The sequence below is a fragment of the Bombus bifarius genome, unplaced genomic scaffold (genome assembly GCF_011952205.1).
Source record: "Bombus bifarius isolate JDL3187 unplaced genomic scaffold, Bbif_JDL3187 scf7180000009200, whole genome shotgun sequence".
In the NCBI taxonomy this organism is placed as follows: Eukaryota; Metazoa; Arthropoda; class Insecta; order Hymenoptera; family Apidae; genus Bombus; species Bombus bifarius.
In genome coordinates this window covers 2,837,019-2,858,389 of record NW_022884965.1, presented here as the reverse complement: position 1 = coordinate 2,858,389, position 21,371 = coordinate 2,837,019, and the positions used below count along the sequence as shown (strand labels likewise).

Below are 21,371 nucleotides of genomic sequence, written 5' to 3'. Positions count from 1 at the left end.
TATATGTTTCTAAAATTGGTATATCGATTACAGAAATTTGCACATATTTAAATTTCCACGTTAAAATGTGCAAAAATTTGCAAGAAATTACCCATAAACCACTATCCTATCGCACAGTTATGTATGTAAATATGTTATTCATGGAGGACTTGTAGAAAAATAAATAGGACGAGGTAGTTTATTAAAAAAAAAAGTTATAAACAAGCGTTATATATAGCTAAAAATATAGCAATTTTATCAATAAATTAATGCTATGTAGTATATATAAAATTATCATAATAATTAAAATTAAAAAAAAATTTGGTACCTTAATGTATACGACCCTGTTACTAATTGCGCAATAGCAGACTTTTCAATCACTGCGCAGCCTAGTAGGCTTTAGCTTCAGTTTACGCGCGGTAGTCCAGAAGTGATTGTTGTTATTTGCTTCTGCGTTTTCTTGTCGAAAAATTTCTGCAGTTTTCGATAAACAAACTAGTGTGAAGTGACGACATTTGTTCCTGTCGTGTGGAAATACTGGAAGACGTTACGGAAACATCGGCAGAGTGCATGTGGCCATGGAAAGAGCCCTGGAACGTCATCGGTGAGTGACGCTATCACTGACTATGTTGTTTCCATATAACTTGAATAATTACGGTTTCACAAATAATAAATTTAATTGTTATTAACAGACATAACCTCTTGCAACATTGAATTTTTTTAAATTACTTGCATAGATTTTAGATTAAATCTAAATTGTGATTGTTTTTACTGACATCTTGAATCTTAACCTTACTTGCATTCGTTCAAAATGGTGCATGCTCTGACATATTATCCCGCGCTGCTTTTTTGGCGGTTAAAGGGGTATCGCGAATTTTTAACTTAAATTTCTTAAGAATCAAACTTCAGCAAATTAATCAGAGTCATTTATGACTTCAGCAAAATCTTTTATGTACACTACCGTGCATAGGTACTTATACACTTGATGTAATCCAATCAAAACATTGATATTTTTATTATATTTTCACTTGTTAGTAGAAAAATGTTTTCCTATTGTTAATTCTTCTTGCCATAGCCAAAATAACCATAGCTAGGATCAAATGTTTTACTAAATTGAAACTAAGACAAGGGATATACTTGCATCAATCAATTTTTATATTCATCCCTAATAAATAGTTGACACCATATAAAATATATAGAAATTTTTAGGATATGGTTGGGAAAACATATTCCAATTCTAAGATCTCAACTTGAACAGATACACTTAAAATCATTTTCATAGATGCAATTTTCATTCACCTTAAATTATTGCTCTTTTATTTACACTAATTAATATCAATTATTGTTTTTATCAATATCTACTAACTGGTTTATATAGGCTATATATATGGTTGCTTGAAATGAGATCAGAAATGAAACTTTAATTACAGAGCTTCATTTGAAGTATATTTAATATACTTGCAATAATTTGGAAGTGTTGAAATACTTGTACACGGTAGTGTATATATAAACTAGAGACTAGATATTTGAAAGTGTTAGTGAATTTTTCCGAAATGTTTTTACGCGATGTATACGTATGAAAGTCATATATCATTACAAGATTATCTTTTTAATATAAATTTTTACAAATATTAATTTTTATATAAATATCCTTTCTTTTTTTTAATTTTGAAACAAATTTATGAAAGGTTAGTTTGCTTGCTGTATTGAATTCTTTTTATCAAGAATAACGTACTTTATGTTCTTGACAATTATCCTTATAAAATCGAATGTAGTTCTGATTCGTGAAGTCATAAATGCATAATTATGAATACTACTTATATAATATGTTAATATAACCGGAAGGCACAATTAAGTCATGCATTCAGGAATACATGTATAGATTCTGAATGTAATTATACAAATTAATCAGTTCCTGTATGTTTATAAACTCACATGGTCATGAAAGTCAATATTTCAAAATCAGTGTGATGGTAAAGAAGGAATCGCGAGTAAGTGAACTGCCGGGAGATTTGAATTATGTAATTTTGTTTTCCAAATTAGTCTATAAATATGTATGAAGTACTTTTCTCTGATCTGTATAGGCATATTTCTTCTAATTTCTACTTCTTCTACTTAAATTCTGTAGTATTTCTTTTCTTTTTTACTATTTTCCTTTTGCTGTAACTAACTTTAATTATTTACTTAATAATCTTTTCCTTAACAATAGAAGACATTGAAATTTTCACTGAATTTCACTTTGAGGCACATTGAATTCCCAATATTTAATAACACATGATGGGTTAGGTTTAATAAATATTGTTAATGATATAAATTGGCCAACAAAAAGATACTGGATGCGTAAGAATGCATCGGTCGGTATCGCGATGGTGACTTTATCCATCTCATTTTATATAGCAACGTTTATATGCAATATATGTATGTATATACATAAACTTTATATACGCATAACTTTTCAAATAATAATCTCTGTGCCTTAAAACTAGTATTTTTGAATAGTTAAAAACTATCATAATATGTTGTAAAGAAAGTTACAATTTCGGTGTGTCGCAAAATAAATTTCAATTTAAATGTTTATAATTATCAAACTGAGGAAAGTTGACGTAATTACATTAATACATATAGTTGTTCGTCGTACTGTTGATGATCGAGAAACCACATCGTTTGTAGGGTTTCTTTTCCCTTAGCAGGTCAGACTATTTATCTATTCGTTTTTTGCATTTTGTTCTCTATATATTCAATTATTTTTAAGCACCTGTTCATCACGCACGTCGTGTTTAATCCGAGGGTTATGGGGCTTCGGCAAAGCGATTTCTCCGTATGTCTTTTTCCGATCAAAAATCTTGTCGTATATAGGGTGTCTGATAAATAGACTGCGAACTTTTATGCATTTATGGGAAATTTGAAAGTGCATAATTATACATAATTTTTATCCACACTATAGTACTTTTTACAATATTTAATAGAAAGAACAATTAAAGAATATTGTTTTTTCTATTAAATAATTATAAATTGATTCCTTAATTATATTCATAGAAATATGAATTTGCATAAAAATTCAATTGCGTGGCCCGCAATACATTCAATACATTCCATTTCGTTTTAGAAGTAAGTTATTGTACAATTAGAAACACATTTCATGGAATATTTGCATTGTAATATCTTACCTTAATTTGTTGTGTTTTGTCGTTATTAATTATAACTTGAGCAAAATATGTGTTTTTAAATACTATATAAAATTTCCTTTAAATGTTTAAACATTGAAATAGCGTTTGAATTTTTACATTTGATGCATTCAGTTGGTTATGATTATTTGAAATCAGAATACTTTTGTGATACTTCAGGACGTGATGCCGTATTATAATTTTAAGTGCCTGAAGGGATACAAATCTATTACTGTTCGATTACTCTCCTTCGGTATATCAAGTGATATAGCTGCACGTACACCACAGTTCAGATTCCTTTCACTAGGTGGCAATACGTACGTACTTATATAAATTGTCGTGACAGAATCTCCGCGCACTTTTACCTTTGGTGAGACCTGGTATTAAGTAGGTTATGTCATGGCAGATGGAGAGCTCGTGACTTTTTGATTATCATTGATTACATAGACAAAGAGGGAGAGAAAAATATATAGAAACTATTTGATTACGTCTGGTATAAAAAACTGACGCTTTTCCTGTTTAGTGAAAACGAACGTATCCCCAATTGTGGGTCTCAGTCGTTTGACGTCACGCTCGTTACTCATCGTCGGTGATAAAGTAAAATTAATTGTATTAATTCCCCGCAATAAAATTAATCCCACCATAACCGTACACGCGTCGAAATTAGTGGTAGCACAATTTTGATGTATACGTTTAAACGACACGGGTGACGTCAAAGTACATCATTTCGATAGAAACCTGTTTGAACTGGAATTATGCGATAGCGTATCACCATTTTTATAGAATGCTTAGTTATAAACATTTTTTAGGCTCGTTCTTCGTGTTTAACCTCTGAAATATTCTAGAAAAGCGGAACATCGTTTTCCATTTACGTAACGGATATTAGTAGAAGGAACTCATATTGTTCATTTAGGTTATTTTTCATCTGTATTCAGAAATTATAGAATTTTCCATATGAACATCCCGTTAAGGTCTGTTTCTTACATTTAATCTTAAAATTATTTTATATTAACTTCATTTTTAATTTACATAACAAATATTGATAAAAGACGATTAGATTGATCATTTTGGTTATTTTTCATTTACATTCAGGAATTGTAGCATTTTTTACGTAAACATTTTTTCAGCTTTGTTTCTTACATTCAATTTTAAAAATATTTTAATATTTCACTTTATTATTCGAATAAGAGAAACATAATGTTGTTTTTAATTTATAATTTCCGTTTAGATTATTTTTCGTGTATATCGGTAGAGTATTGGATTTTCAAATACATGCTCAATTATTAGGAAATCAATTTGATGGACGATACGGATGTCCATAATTTATTAAGCTAGAGTGCATAATCAAATGGTTAGTCGCGTTCCGCCGTAGCAACGGAAAATATCGTCGAGGAAGGGGATTTGATGAATTTTTCTTGGCAGAAAATATTTTGAGGTTTTGGAAGCTTCGTTGGACATGCGCGGCACGAGTTCTGCAGAGGCAATCAAAGATCACCGCTCTTAATGCGGTGAACCGGCTGATTCCTTTGGAGAAATAGGAAACTCTAGTTCAAGAATCTAGGATGACGCATCGGTACTCCTAATTATCGTATGGGTCATCGTTACAAAAACAACTGTATCCCTTTACCACATTACCAGAAGAGTCTTTCGAATCTGTTGTTCCACTCATATCTGAGAATGGAACCAAATAACCTTTCAATGTATCGTAAAGCTATCAATTTCCCCAAAAGCAAAAAGACGCCTCTCGAATTTGTCATTTCGCATTATATTTAGAAATACGATCGCCTAACCTTTCAATGTATCGTAAAACTATTTCTGCCAAAACTGCGGAAGTTTTTCAATCGTTGCACGTTACATCTGAAAATGGGATCGATGGGGTAACCTCTCAAGGTTCACGATTGTATCATAAAAGCGATTGTTAGAAAAAGAAGAATGAGGTTAGAGATATTCGAAAAGTGGTTGGATAAAAGTAGAATAAGGAGTTCATACATATACGGGTCAGGGACTCGGAGAACTTAATTGTGCGATCTCCGCGGTATTTTCTCGGTTGGCGTGAAAATTCCGCGAATCTGATCGCCCTAGAAGCATCAAGAGTTATTAAGAAATATCTGGGAGGTGAATCGTACGGTCCTCCTTATACCGGAAGATTTTTAAGTTTTTTAATGTTTCTTCGAGTATGCGCGCTCGGCTGTTCCAACAAAAGGGTGGAAGAAGGGGTGGAAGCGAAGTATGACTGGTCATAGTACACATACATACACGCAGTGCCGGATTCAAGTTTTTAAGGCCTGGGACTATTGACCCAGCGGAGGTCTCCTTCGTAGAAAAATAGAGGACACGATCAAAGTGAAATAAATTTACGTAAATATGAAACAGAACTTATTTTGTGATAAGTTGTGTTTAACAAATTTTTTATTACGAATTTTTAAAAGATAGTCGGCTTATCTTTATTTAAAAAAAATTTTTTTTTTTTTGTAAGATTAGCGAGTGAATTACTCATTATAGTATATGCATTATAATTTTGTGATAAGTTATATTTAACGATTGTTGGTAGGCGTTGTTTAGAAATAATTGCATTTTTAGATCTTTTTACCATAAATGAATCGTAAAATAACTTGTATAATATTTTGCCTTGAGTAGGAAGATCCAGGGCTATAGCCGCCCTTAATCCGCGCCTGTACGACCATACCACAAAAGTCAGGCAAATACATCCTACTTTTATATGAGCCTGCGATCATTATCCTAAAATCTTATTAAACAATTTTTACGGAAAAAGAAACACTTTACTTAGATAATAAAATTTTCTAATGAGAATGATAACAATGAAAGGAAGGGGGTGAGAGGGAGGTAGAAAAATGGAAATAGTACAAAGACAAAGAAGCAAAAAGAAGGAGATAGAAAACGGGGGTAGTATGTTAGAGGGTTGGGCGGTCGGGGCGCCACAGTGTGCATGCGCGTAAACTCGGGACATTTCGGACAGCGTAGGTATGACAGTCGAACGGAGACCGCAGTGCCGTGCAGATCGGGCGCAGTGGCTTGCACCGAATTCGTGCGCACGAAGGACCTTCAGCCTCTCCCTGCCTCTCGCGCGCACTCTATCCGTGTCTTTTCTTCTCTTCTCTTTCTATTTTCTCTTTCTCTCTTGCTCTTTCTCTCACAACACATCGACGTGTAATACCCAGTTAGAACACACGTACGTACACAACCGTAAAATAAATATACTATTATTAAAAGTAAAAGAAAGTAACATTACACGCGCCTATGGACACCGAAAGCAAGCCAGACATACGTACACAGAAGTAGAGAGAAATTTTGACACACATTTAGCACAGAATAATTGAATACGTAATACGTATGTACAGTTGGTGACAAAAATAAGTGGTTAGGTAGTGGGAATAGGTATCGACGAAGTTTTGTTAAATACGGCTTGTTTACACTAAAATGTAAATCAATAATTTCGTTTAATTTAGGGTATATAATGAATAAAACTTAGGAATATAACGTAACACTGGTATTAGTTCGATTAAACTTTATCGATGTCCATCTACTTCCATTATCTGTCCGCTTATTTTTGTCTCCGACTGTATATAGCATACAGGGAGAGGACGAGAGAGAAAGAGGAATTGTATCTCGATAATACAGGCCTTGCGGGAACGAACGGACACACGAGGCCAGCGACATACTCGCAAAACGGAAGACACGCTCGCGTGCGCGCGCACGCAAACGAGGCTCGTCCATGCGCGGACGTTGTGTGGCTCGCTGTCCGCTGATAACACGCGATACGTCTGACCCGACCAGCCTGTATGAGAAACGGCACAAAGGGAAAGACATCGACCTGTATTTCGGTGGATATCTGTAATTTGTACCGGTATCGAATATTTCAAGTGATAGCTTCGAACAAGAAACATTTATATATTTTCATTTTCTTTCTTTTACTTTCAATTTCTCTCTCTCCTCTTCTTGTCTCGTGACCAACGAAGCAGGATGGAAAGACACGCGTATCGACGATAATAGTATACAGTAAAGTCTGGATAAGTGCTCGGCACGATCTATGCCGTAAGTGCCCGGTTGTCATCCCCAGCCATAGACATAAGAAATATAGAACGCGGGTGCTACGAAGAGCGTGGTCCTCGTTAAAAGAAACAGACATATGGAGTCTCTTTCAATGAGGCCCATTTCTTAAACATTGTGTCCGTGGTCTCTACACTTCTCATAGTTCATGTCGCCACCACTCTTGAAGCTCTTCGAACGTTCGGCCCCAACCAATGTCTATAGCTGTGCTGGACAAAGCTAGTAGTTATAGTGGATCCTTATTTGAGTAAACTGGTGGTTCTAACGAATAGGAGGAGCCATCTGAAGGCTGCGATGCATACGCTATTCGATTACTGTGACGTATCGAGTTCGTCAGAATGTCGATTCGTCCAAATACGCATCCGTTATAACCATATCCTAAGTGGTTAGCATGAGTCTCGAATTTCGAGCACTTATCCAGACTTTACTATATTACGAGTGCAGAAGTATTACAATATTGAGGGGGCGGGGAAGGGGGGGAAGAAAAAGACCCGAAAGCACCCCTTTTTACAAAGATACAAAAATCATCTGTACCGTAGAGACGCGATAAACTGAGTGTGCCTAAGGTTATAGGTGTTCTCCGTGTCACAGCGGAGACGCACAACGAGGAGAAAAGAGGAGGGGTGTCCAGGGTAGGGGGTGGCGGAGGGAGAAGTGATTTTCCAACGGTCGTCGGCATAGTAGTGCATGCGCGGCGCGTCGCGACGCGGCGCCTCGCGGAGAAAGAGTAAGAAGTAGCGATTTCGTCCTCTCCTCGGTTTCTTCCCGTGCGTTTCTCCTCGTAGACGTCGGCTCTCTGTGCTACATTCTTACGCGTTCCCTCGTTCTTGCCCGTTCTCAAACCGTTCGGATCCGTCCTTTCTTTTCGTTCTCTCTTTTCCTGTCCGTCAAAACTCTCCCTATTCCCCTTGATATTGCCCCTTTTTCTTCCCCATTACGACATACATATACATACATACATACATACATGTACACGTATATATACACTTACAATTACCGTATACTCCCCTGATACCTATCCCCCCCCTTTTACGCCCGTTCCCTGGTTCTTCTCTGTGTGTTAGAGTGTGTCAGAGATTTTGACCGGTGTGTCGGCTGGATTACTCGGTACGCGTTTTCTCGCGTTTCGAATCAGAGGAGGAAAGCTCTCCGGGGGCTGCGCGTGTATTTTCGTGCGTCGCGCGGGGTCTCGTGTCTGGTGGGTCGCGCCGCGCGAAACCTACGAGAGGCTGCTGTTTCTTCTCGCTTCTCTGTCTGTCTCCCCCTCGAAGTCTCTTCGTTTACATTTTTCCGTTCTCCCTTTCTCCGTTTTTCTTTTCTTTCTTTTTCAAACTTTCCTTTGGTCCAATTTCTGCCCACCAAGAAAGAAAGAGCCGCGTGTGTAATACATGTGAGAGAGGGAGACTCGAGGACCGTCTTTCTTTTTTTTTTTCTTGGTTCCTCTTGGCAGTCTTTCGTCGTCCTCGGCGTGCAGCAGCGGCGACAAGCGGCGGCAGCCAGCAACACACGGCAACGAGCGGGCGTCCGTGACACGATCCAGGGTAATCGAGCGATCCGTTTGTTCGTGGTTGCAAGTATACGAGTGCTTCGAAACGCGCGAATAAATGTGTCGGTCACGGTACAAGACGTGAAGCGGGGGAATACACGGCAAGTGAGTATATTTTTAGTAGCAAGCGCCAAGCGCTAAAGGCAGAGTGGTATAAACGGCGCGCAGTGGCCTGATGAAGCGGCGTATGTGACATCAAATTTCTCTCTCTTGCCACCTCGACGAGACACCGAGACATCTTGCAGACCATCAGCGCGCGGTGAGTATTGCCCCGAACCCTCAACCGATTGATTCGCCATTCCGCAAACAGCCGCTCCCCTGCCCCGCCTCCCTTTCGTCTATGTGTGCCCACCCAATACCATCTCCTCCGCAGGCTGGTGCCATCTCACCACCCCTCCGAATCCACCCGTACTTCGTGCTCGTGTGTCTTCTGCCGCACATAGACACACGTGTACCAACCATTGGATCATATATTTCTACTCACGATCGTATCGAATCTTTCTCCCTTGTGTCTCTTTATATTCTACATATACACCGATTCTCGTATACGCGCCTATTTTCTTAACCTTTATTTTTCTTTTACTTTAGCTCCGTCTCAAACACCCGTTTCTAATACATCAGTTTCATATAGTATGTCCCTTAACCTTTTTTCCTAACCTCAAATTTCCAGCTGAACTTCCTCTCCCCTGTGCCGCGAGACACATCCGTCGTCTGGACCGGATCGCATGTGCACGGATCGCCGCACAATAGTGACATTACGAAAATTATGTAACCGTTCGTCCGTCCGTTCGCTCGATCCGTCCTTCGTTCCTTCCTCTTGGTTCCTCTTCTCCTTCTTCCTCGACCTACCTACCCCCGGTGCGCGCCTCTCTCACGCTACAACCTTCTCCCACTCCGGTGCGACCGCCCCTACGCCGCTCCTCTCGCCCCTCCCATTTTTGCACCGGTCGCGGTTGAACATTATTTCGGGAGTGTCAGCCAGCCTGCCAGAACCCGCGTGCGATCGACAGAGACGCCCAGACTCGCCGTCCTTCTAAACGGTCTCTCTTTTCTACACCTCGTCTGTCCCGGGATCGGGCAGGCGCATTATCACGCGCAGCTTCTGCTCGCGCTGCATTCCTCTCCAGCATTGTTGCCTCCGCTTCTCTTCTTATTCTTCTTCTTCGGCTTTCACCCTTTCATACAGCAAGGTATACGTGAATGACGCGATAATGGCTCGTATGCTCTTATGGAATAACGCGATGCCTTGAAGTTTGTCCGTCTAAACGTACGCTATGATGAACTTGCCGATGCTTCTTTGATTATTCTATGCATATACGACACCTGAAATTCTTTCGATGTACCCACATACCATACCAAATAGCATTATGCCGTTAAGGAATAAACGTTGATCCGCTTAAATTTTGGATCGCTAGATTCGAGGGTTATTTGCATTCTGAAATTATGTACAGCGATATTTAGTCAAATTCTGTTAGGTTACGTAAGGAGAGGAAACATTGTTACACGCTGTTCTCGTTGATTCGAGCTAAACGGAATCGAAGCAGGCTCGAATTACACACTGGGAGAGCTGGTGAGGTAATCCTGTCCATGTGCACACGGTGTACGTGTATGTACGCGCGCGATCCGCTAGTTTGTCGTTTTTCGTTGTTACGACGTTTCCACCGTGCTACGCTGGAAATATTTATTTTCTCAGAACACGATCTCGAGTTACACAAACCTCGGCTCGAATGTAAGCACGAATTATTGAGACCCTGGTACACACTAATGGTACGCCTGGTACGTTTTCGAATGAGTCGTTGTATATAATATGCACGGGTTTAATAGTAGACCCGATGAATCAGAGGATTGATAACAGTTTAGCAGAGTCCGGGGCCGGTCTGATCTTGTGTACAGTAGAAAGGGTCGCGATTAGTCAGACCCGAGTAGTCGCCGTCCCTTTAACTCAGCCATTCTCGTTGAAATAATCGTGCATAAAATTCCTCAACCCCCCACTACTCGTATCAGCCCTTGGCTATCCCCACCACGTTGCCACGGGCGCACGCCTTTGCTCTCCCCGATTCGCTTTGTCCTGAAATACATCGAAGGCTCGTTTTCTCTCTCTCTCTCTCTCTCTCTCTCTCTCTCGCTCTCTCTTTCCCTCTCTAGCACACGCCAGCTTTCTGTCCTCGTTTTGTCCTGCTTTCATAGTATCGACCCAATACGGCTGACCTAGACTCACTTGCAAGGAAGTGTACTCAACCTTTGACACTTACTCGCGACGCTGACGAAACCGGCCGCGATCGATAGCCCGTCAAAACTAATTACGCACGTGGGGAAAACGGTCGTGTTCGGTGGTTGGCTCAGGGTTGGTCTTATCGCGCACCATTCTAACACCTTTTTACGGTGTTTACTACGGATTTATGTATCGCCAGGATTACCACTTTATTACGATCGAAGATCTAGGGAATTGTGAATTAGAATTTGGAGGCCGTAATAAAAGCGAAGTTGTTCGAAGGAAAACAAAGGTTGAGTTTCTTCGAAAGCAATTTCGTGCAAATGACGTTTAGGTTCTAGGGAAACATCCGTGAGGGGAGAAGGTGTCTTAAGAGACCAGCCGGCAAATCTCTGAGAATAAATATTTTAGGTAGATGTCGCTGTTTGATATATTTTTAAGATAAATGTAAATAAAATATTTCTTATTTGCTTGTTTTTTTTGTACTAATCAAAAATACTTTTACTGAAATCAAGATCTAGTGATTTTTGTTGAAACCTGAATTTTCTGTAATAGTATTAAGGGGACGATGCTGACCACTGTTGGTTAATCATCGTCCAAAAATTTCTTATTAGCTCATCATACCAACTTACAGGTATTTTTACTAAAATTAAAATCTAGTGATTTTTGTTAAACTCGAAATCTCCGGTACAGAAATAGAGATATAGCAATGTTGGTATCCATTAATCATTATTTAAGGATCCATTTGACGCATTAAATTTGATGTTACTTTTAACTAAAACCATGTGTACCACCAATGGTACACTTGTTCTACATGTGCTGAAAATATTAGCCGGTTGAATAGAAAGTTTAGTATGGATCATCATACAATGGCTGAGCAGGTTGAGTATGTAGGTTATCCGCGTTTTTCGGGATTTTCGAGATGGTTAAAAGCGAACCTATGCGTGGGTGGATATTTATAGAATAAATAGGAAAGAAGTTGTTTTACGGGCAGGTTGATAGTCTGCTACAGTTTCGTATGTCTTTCCGATGAAAGGTTAAGTTGTAGCCATGAGTATATCGACCTATCGACCTATATTAGAGACGGAGGTATATATGTGGAAAGAATTAAGCGGTTGTGTGTGTATCGAATGTGATTCTTGCTTGATAGGAAACCGAGGGGAAAATGTAGAGAATGTAGTCGTCGAGGAAAGTAAAACCAACCCTAGCTTCTTTTTCGTTCAAATATCATATTCTTTATTTGTACTGCATTCAGATGAAAGGAAGAATTTTTGGGAAACTTACAGTTTCTCGTGAACGACGTTTTTTTTTCTGAAAAAAGTCATAAAAATGCTGCGTCACAATGGTGATTCACAGAGATAATATTGGCTTACAATTTTTGGCTACTTTATTGTTCCGCGAATTAATTTTTTTAGGTTAGGACGAAACGGTAAAATGTTTCTTTTTTTTTTGCAAGTAATATAAGCTGTACTATTCCTCCTACTCTTGGTTCCTTTCGTCCAGTGATTTTATTGCAGGCGGGCACAATTCCCTCGAGGAAAACTTACTGTCGATTCCGTTTGCAACTTTCCTACCCATCAGCCCCGTATGACTTACGGTAGTTCGATTTGATTCCAACGGACATGTAGGTTTCGTTGAAACAAACGCGTCTCGGAGGACGCACAAGATATCGCAATCCAGATTCAACTTCTGTTATTCCATTGCAAATTCTACGCTTACATATCGAAAAGTAGGATTGTATATATATGCGACCATTTTTAAGCTAAAGTAAGAGTTAAACTTTTTGCATGTATCGTAACTGATATCACATATACGAGACTTAGCTTTCTCTGTTCCATTGGAAATTTACGCTTACGTATCGAAAAATAAAACTTTGTGTATATAACCATTTTTAATCTGCATGGAGGGTTATCTTCTTAGGTCATATTATAATTAATATCGAGAGAAGTTGCCTCGTGATAAATTACCAAATTATCAGATCGCGTTCTAAAAATTTATCGATTTTAGAGAAAAATCCAATCGCGGCAGTGTAGTGTTTCGAATAGAAATCGCGAATAGGTATGCGCGGCACGCATGCGCGGTATGTAACTTCGTGACCGTCACCGGTCATTCCATAACGTTTCTTCGTAGGCTATAATCGTGCAGCGTAGCGAGATAAAAGATGGTTTCGTGTTCGTGTGTCTGGCCACTAGTGCTCGATAGTAATCGCCGGAGAGACATCGGGACAGCCACGTGCCGACAATTTATCGACCCGTGATATATACGAAAATTTGACCAGGAAGTGTGCTGTTATGTGTGTAGTCCTCGTCGCGCCGCAGACGCTAGCCCGTCTCCGTCTATTCCGTGTGGCTGGTACGCATCATAGTGGATTAAAAATAACTAGACACGTGTGTGAAACTGGTCGAGCGTGCGCGGCGGCCAGAAATAAATCAGCGGCCCGTCGATTAACTTTTTCGAGGCGAAACTTTGCCGCTGGCCAATATGCATCGTTGCTAACCTCCGAGATGCTTTTTCTCTTCTCTTCCGCGAGCCTATAAACGACGACGGATATACCGTTGTTTTCCTGTTAACAGAGGACGCCGCGGTTATTTTAACGTCAGGCTAGCGGGCTCGTTTCCCTGGAAACGCTTTTTTGGAAACTGTGCGTGTACGGCGCGCACTGTGACTGGTTTATTAAGCCGTTCTAAAGAAACGATTTTTGCTGGCTTTCCGAAGTGTGGCGCGAGTGAGATCAGATCGAGGTTATTTCCTGGTGACTTTTTCATCGGTTGCAGCATCTCTCGAGCTATCCTTCGAAATTAAGGTATTTTTAGTTATACAGATTTCAGTTATACTAGATATATTGCTTGGTTTCCTTTTTACATATGTGTTTGGTAATCGTACAATTTAATTTTCATCTTGTCACTAGGACAAGAAATCATTTGGAGAAAGAATTAATGTACTTCTTATTACTGTGTTAAGAGAGCGTTAAATTTTATTTCTTTTTACTTCGTAATATACTTCGAAATATACATATACCGAAGAAGTTAGGAAGAGTAAATGAATTCTACGTTATTCTCGTGTAACTTAAGCCACGTGTGCTTGCTACAGTAGCCGACACACGCGCCACTTGTCTCATATAGATATATATTATATATATATATATCGGGAGATCCATGGTAACCCATGTAAGACTCAGTGAATACTTTTATCCTTTTGGCAGTGTAATGAAACGAAAAGATCGAAGTGAATGATTTACAATTAAGTATGATCGTTATTATTTCTTCGTTCTTATGATTATTGCATTTTTTATATCACATAGAAAAGATGAAAATTAAAAATTGCATTATAATTAAACTACAAATTGAAACTAGAAAATTCATAATACTATATAGCGGAGGTTACGCCGTGAAAGGATTAATAATTCTGTAAGAGAGATAGCGTAGAGCCCCTAGGGAATTTTTAGTGACGATAATCCTGTCCACCTCACCCAAATATCTCAACTTATTTCTCAGTATACATAGTTACCGAATAACCACGTATATCTCGAACTTCGTTTCTCTTCTAACCGTATTGGTTTCATTAACTTAAACTGTAAAATGGTTTTTAGTAATTTTTGGGTATTGTAGTTGGCGGGAGACGTTTATGGGGCAATCGAAACATTGTCTGTTTAATGTACAGACGCACAATACAACCGTGTCTCGGCCTTCCAAGGCAAATGGTTCGAAAGTTTCGAGATTCCATCGGAATGAAATATCGTTCTCGCTTTGGCTGTAAGCCACTTTTGTACAGAAAGGAGGGGGAAGGGGAGAGGGAGGGAGGTGGGCGTATATATCAGCAACAGAGGAGTCTTGCTCTTATCCAAAAGTTTTCTGTTCGTAAGTTTGCGCGTGGCAGCGACAGTTATCGTCGTGTACCGAGACCTTCTATTTTTCATATTTCCTCGCCTTTAAATCCCTGCCATCGTAAAAGCTTCCCCTCCACCACCGCGCGCCCCGGCAAATGGGTCAAAGACGACGTCGCGGGAATTATTTTCCGCGAAACATCCCGGGCATTCTTGCGCTCGAGATCTCTCGATTACAAGCTAGGGGAACTAGGGTAACTAGTTGTTTTTTTTTTCAACGCATTTAGCCTGAGAACATGGAGCTGCTCGCAATTTGAACGTTTGAAAGTCTCAGTTTGGAAACATAGAAACTAGGGAAATAGGGAAAATAGAAACATTTGCAAATATGGAACTTGCAATGCCGTTTACGCTCTTCAATTCTTCTCATTTAAACTTTTAATCTCTGGACATGCTCAGTTTAAATTTTCTGAGAATTTGCTGACAATTTCAATTTTCAAATTTGAGTTTATAAACTTCCGAGATTTAAAATTGAAGTTTTCAACATTTCTAAATTAAAATGTTAAATTTGAAAATATTTGAAATTTAAATCTAGTAATTTCGGAATTTTACTAAATTTTTAATTCTATAATAATAATAATGTTAGATTCCCCAAAAAATTTATCTGAAGTTTTTTATTTCGAAATTAAATTTCGGAATTTTACTAAATTTCTAATTGTATAATAGTAATAATGTTAGATTCCCTAAAAAATTTGTCTTAAGTTTTCTATTTCAAAATTGAAATTCGTAAGTTTAAGAAATCAAGAGATACGAATGATATCTAAAATTTACAATGCTTCGACTATGATAGCGAGAAAGAGATATAGAAACAGAGATGCCGCGTTTGAAATTCCAGCAGACAAACAGCGAAGTCGGAGTCATCCAGAATAGCAAATACGATGATTCAGAGTGGCGGGAAGCGTTCGTGATCAGTGATCATTAGAGAAAAGGTCGTCGCCGAACGTGATGAAAATTTTTCGCTAACGAAGTCGTGAGTGTTTGATAACGTGACTCGTAATGTTTCGAAATAATTGAACAGAAGCTAATACGTTGCTCCAAGCCATCGGGGAATCGCGTTTCTGGATAATGCAAGGAGATAAAACATACATAGTCGTAACCAAGACAACACATACTTAAACCCAGCTTAATACCATAATACACTTTAATAATGGCTAAGGCTCCACTACTTTAGTATTTTTAGGTTATCACACCACTCTACTACCACTATAATCAATAACATATTTCAAGCATGATAATATTAGATGAACAAATCTTGTCTTAACATTATATGAAGCGACACTAGCGTCACACGTGTGTTAATTTATAATTACAGTATATAATATAATATACACGTTCATTTATCCAATTATGGATTTGTAGGAAATTTAATAACGCAGAAACGCAAAAATATGTGAAATATCCAAAGTACAGTACTTATTAAGATATTCAGTGAATGAAATGAATTTCTACCGAGATTCCGTTTGTTTAATTACGTTTATAAAAATCTACAGTCCACTCGTTATAATATTCAGTTATATTCAGAATAGTAGGAATTTACAGAAATATTACATTTACATTTTTTAAATATTCCAAGTTGTTGAATTTTCTTCCAAACATAATCTAACCTATATGTTATTCATTTTGTTAAATTAATCACCGACTCTTAAGGCTAACTGATCTTCATGAAGGTAATGCATTTTTAATTAATTGGAAATTGCTTTTCAAGAATCTCGTGGATATTAATTTCAGCAGGAATACTTCTGATCCGTTATTCGTGTTATGTTTTCGCCCGATATAGTAGGAAAGTTACTGTTTTATCGACACGGATGGTTCCCATCGAGAGGTCAATGAAAAACGTCGTCTGAAAATTCGGGAACGCTATTAATGGAAAAATATTGGTCAATCGATGCCAAAAGGATTGATGTACGTCGACTCGACGTCTAGTCTGTCGGTACTTTGGCACTCTTCACCGGCGCAGACGCTTAACGTGACCGTCTGCCAAGTTTCTTGATTGCCGTAAATCATCGGAATCCTGTGTTTAATGTTTAGACATCCGGTCTCTTCGAATACATTGTTCTGGTTATCGTTCGTGTACACCTTCGATTGAAAAAATCTCCTTATCCTTTTTCTTTTCATTTTTCCTTTATATACAACATTTTGAAGTTTCATTAACACTGCGGTAAAATACGACTTTACCGATTACTTTAGTCAGATTTGGAAACAATTTGGAAGTGTACATAGTTGTACAAGCTACAAAGTATTTATTGCGAATTTCATACAAATTTAATATACCAATCATATTGGTTCAATTTGGGAGAATCTGAAAGAGTAAATAAAAGTTTCGATATACAGGGTGGTCGGTAACTGGTGGTACAAGCGGAAAGGGGGTGATTCTACGCGAAAAAAGAAGTCGAAAATATAGAATAAAAATTTTTCGTTCGAGGCTTTGTTTTCGAGAAAATCGACTTTGAATTTCCGCTCGGTACGCGCGCACTTTATCGCGTCTCGTTATAACGGACCTCACTGTAGATCGTTGTCTCGATGGAAAAATTAAAAAATAAAAAAAAATTTTTATATATGTGGTACAATATTATTATACAGCATAAATAGCCACCTTAAACATGTAATAACTGCTACAGATAATTCTACTGGAATATTGAAATTTATTAACACAATATCTCCACGTTAAGTATCTTATAGCCTCCATTAAATTGGCACATGCGAAATGTGGATTCTTCGAAGTTTCGATTTGGCGATTCTGTGTCATCTAAGTTTTGCACTAAGGATGAAATTTGGTATAAATGAGCAATCAAAATATTCACGTGACTTTGTTAGATGAAATTCAATTTGAGAAAAGTAAGATGAAAATTTCTGGAAACAAATGTAGCATTTGAGGTTAATGATTTTTTCTGTTCCATCTAGATGATCTTTTAACGCATAAATTGTCTTAAAAGGAACTATAACGGTTCCATTCTAAAAATCGTTGAATTCTGGTAATTTTTCTAAATCCGGAATAATGAAACTAAATAAGCATTGGGAAAGTACATGGAATTATGTGGAAATTGCTTTGATTAAATGTTTCATACGAACCTAACCTAATATGTACATATTACACACGAACGTTATAACGTGTACATTTCATTTTAAAAAACATTTGATACGATGTGTATGTACGTTTTCAGATTGCTTTCCGACATAATTATACTCGTGCCTCATTGCAGTGCTAATGAAATTTCAAAATGTTTCCTACATAGTCCACAACACACATAGTATATTCATAAAAGGTTTCCGAGTTTCTACATTATTCGAATACTTTCGTAATTACATGTGAACTAGTACTATTCGATCAGGAATGTTCGATATTCGATTAGGTTCGTCGTAGGTTGACTGTGTATCCTAGATGAAAAGTTAATCGAGCTTGCACGTGAGTAACTTGTGAAACGCGCCATAGTGGTCGCTTAAATCGCGCGAAGGCGCTTGACGAACTACTGCCACGCAATAGCTAGGTTCGTACTACTGAAACTTCCATCTTTTCCCCTATGTGTTTCACACCAGTAGATGTTGCGCTATACTATATATTATATTCTGCTATCTAGATGTGTTACTTATATTTCACGCTGTCCCTAACCTCAATAGGACTGCCACTGGGGTTTTTCTAAATAAATAACGAAAATATATAATTTCACGTCGACGCCATAAATTCCAGCAGAGCGCAAATCCATCCATAAATATTTTGAAAAAATCTTGCTGTCCCTAACCTTAATATGATAGTTACTAGATCATCCTTTTAAATAAATAAGGAAAATATTTAATTTTAGATTGAATCCACTTATCAGTATTTTAATAAAGTCACTCTTTTTTTTGTTTATCTTCTTTAAGTTCCTTTATTAAGTTCGTTATTAATCTTGTTAGTTTTTCGTATGAACATACATAGTACATCTTCGTTGTATTCACATTTTTAACGTTATTAGATAACCGCATCTTTTTGCAAAGAAGTACCTTTTCGAATTTATGATTTCAATTACGAGGTAGAATTACATGAATATAATTTTACGTAATAATTTCAGATAATTTTAATTTATAAAAGTTATTAACCTTCTGTATACTGTATCTAAATTATTAGATATAAAGTGGATATAATTTTATTGAAAACAAGATTGGGAGTCCATTAGGTAAATGTAGGGATCGGTGACATAATTGTTTCAGTGATATAGTGCGACCCAGTTTTACGGGGCACCGTATATATAGCCGACCTTCGTTCCCTCATTTGCTTATTGGCAAGGGTATTTTAAACGCGATGTCAATGAATGATCAATAAGCGAAATGTTAGTGATTATAATCGGCCGACGGGCAGAATTTCTAATATACTCGGAAGAAGCCGTGTAATTACCTGACTCAGATGTTTTCAAGGTTTCCTGAGTTCGTTGAAACGATTATGCCAAGATGGGAGAAGAATTCTATCAATTTCCCTTATCGTTCAATTTTATCTCGTTTCTCGATATAACCTCAAATTCGATTCAGTGAATTTTTTTGTAAAATAACATACAGACAAATCGTAACCTGTAACTAAGTTATACGTACTATATTTTCCAGTTAAAAATAAAATTAATCATTTTCTAAAGTATACGTATATCATTATTATATGGAGATCTATACCAACGTTACCAATTTATAAAAGGAATTTGTTAAAATCAAAGCTAGGTAACTAGGGTTTTCTCATAAGTACTTACACTTTAAGTATTTATTTTAAACCACGGTGTTCTAGTCTTTCAAATTTTTTAGAATCACTTTTTAAAATCTTTCTAACCTCTTTGACAATGTCCTCTAACGTTCGAATTTCTCAAATTCTGTTTAACCTTTCACATTAGTTTCTCTATAAAATAGCCATTTCTATGTCTAATGTAACATAGCATGTCTAACGTAGCATAGCTGTGAAGTTACATACTGATACATCAGTTTTCCTTCTATCTAATTTCATCTTTAGCTACATTCGTATCCCATCGTGATTCCAAGGTTATTTTATTATTTTAAGGTCATTTTCTTCATAATAAAATCTCCGGAAATTGTAAATTCATTGATCATGTATATCTAGAGGTTGATATTTGTTGGTTTCAGTTTACATATGTTTCTTTAAGCTCATAAAACATTTCTGGTTATAGAAGGCTAACCCCCTATATGAAAATGTACCTACGTAGTCGCAAGGCTTGATTAAAAATCATGGGATTGCATGAGGCTCAGATTCGCGGAATAACCGACTAGAACACACAATGTCGTTGAAAAATGGGTCGTGAAAGACAGCGCAAAAATAATTTCAGCTATCGATCCCTATCAACTATGTGCACGCGTTAAGGACACTAGTGCAGCCCGAAGAGGCCTCGAGATGTATTGGAAATTGCACTTTAGAGCTTGTTGTTTCTCTCTCGTTCTCTCCCTCTCGCTCTCTTTCTCTCTATCTATCTATTTATCTATCTATCTTTTCACACGGTGCTGTGAGTAACGTAAACCCGGGGTTTCTCGAGTTCCTTTGTTCCATGGATCACTTAAAGAGAGGATGACGAAAAGTTTACCCTGTTTACCGACGGAGCATCGACTCCATTCAAACAAAAAGCTATCGTTTTAACGTTTTATCGAACACGCCTTAATTGCACCTACTTTAATAGAATTTATTGTATAGTCAATGGATTAATTTTACGTGAAAATGGAATGAAAGATATGGATTATATGTTTTAGAATTACATATATTATCGTGCGTAAGTATGTGTATGCTTGGTGCAATCCAATTGAGAATTGAGAAAAATGTTTTTCTATCGTTAATTTTTTACTTCTTGTCGTAAGTGGGATCAAGTGTTCTGCTAAATTGAAGGTGAAACGAAGAATATATCTGTATCAGTCACGTTCCATATTCATCTCTAATAAACAGCTGACACTTCATAAAATCTATATAACTTTTAAAATGTGGTTGGAAACATATTTCAATTATTCTAAGATCTCAATATTGAACGAATACGCTAAGTCACTTATCTAAGTGTTATCGTAGAAACCATTTTAATTCACCTCCCGTTATTGCTTTTTTATTCATACTAATTAATATCAAATATTTTCATTAATATGTACGCTCTATATATGTTGGTGTCTGAGATTAGATTAGAGACGGAAGTTAGATTGAAGAGCTTTATTTGAGGTATACTTTATATATTACCAATTATTCGAAAATGTCCGAATACTTAAGCACGGTAGTGTAGATGTAAACATTAGATAATTTTAAAGATATAAATTATTGAAGACTTACATACCAGTGATACAAACATAAGGAGGACAAGAACCATCTTGTCTTCGACGTTTCTGTGGCTCCACTATCGCATCCGGATTCGTACATAACCTATTCTATGGAAGTCTAACAAAGCGAAATCAAGGACGCCGCTTATTATTACTAAGGGCTTCGATACCGATCAATACCGCATAATCCAGTAGCGTATAACGTTTATCTGCTCTCGACAGAGAGCACAAGTGGTATTCAACAACTTTTTTGTTCCGACAAGAGCG

The 21,371-nt window shown here is 37.4% G+C and overlaps 1 protein-coding gene across 19 annotated transcripts in view; it reads left to right on the top strand.

Moving 5' to 3' along the window:
- The first annotated feature begins 377 nt into the window (after window positions 1-377).
- Window positions 378-21,371, top strand: part of LOC117214247 (plasma membrane calcium-transporting ATPase 3) — an 89,351-nt gene continuing 68,357 nt past the window's right edge. For 8 of the 19 annotated variants that reach the window (XM_033460174.1, XM_033460172.1, XM_033460179.1 and 5 more), the window contains exon 1: window positions 8,239-9,016. The gene's annotated coding sequence lies outside the window, so the exon portion shown is untranslated. The other 11 variants (XM_033460173.1, XM_033460167.1, XM_033460171.1 and 8 more) reach the window with 9 other exon arrangements.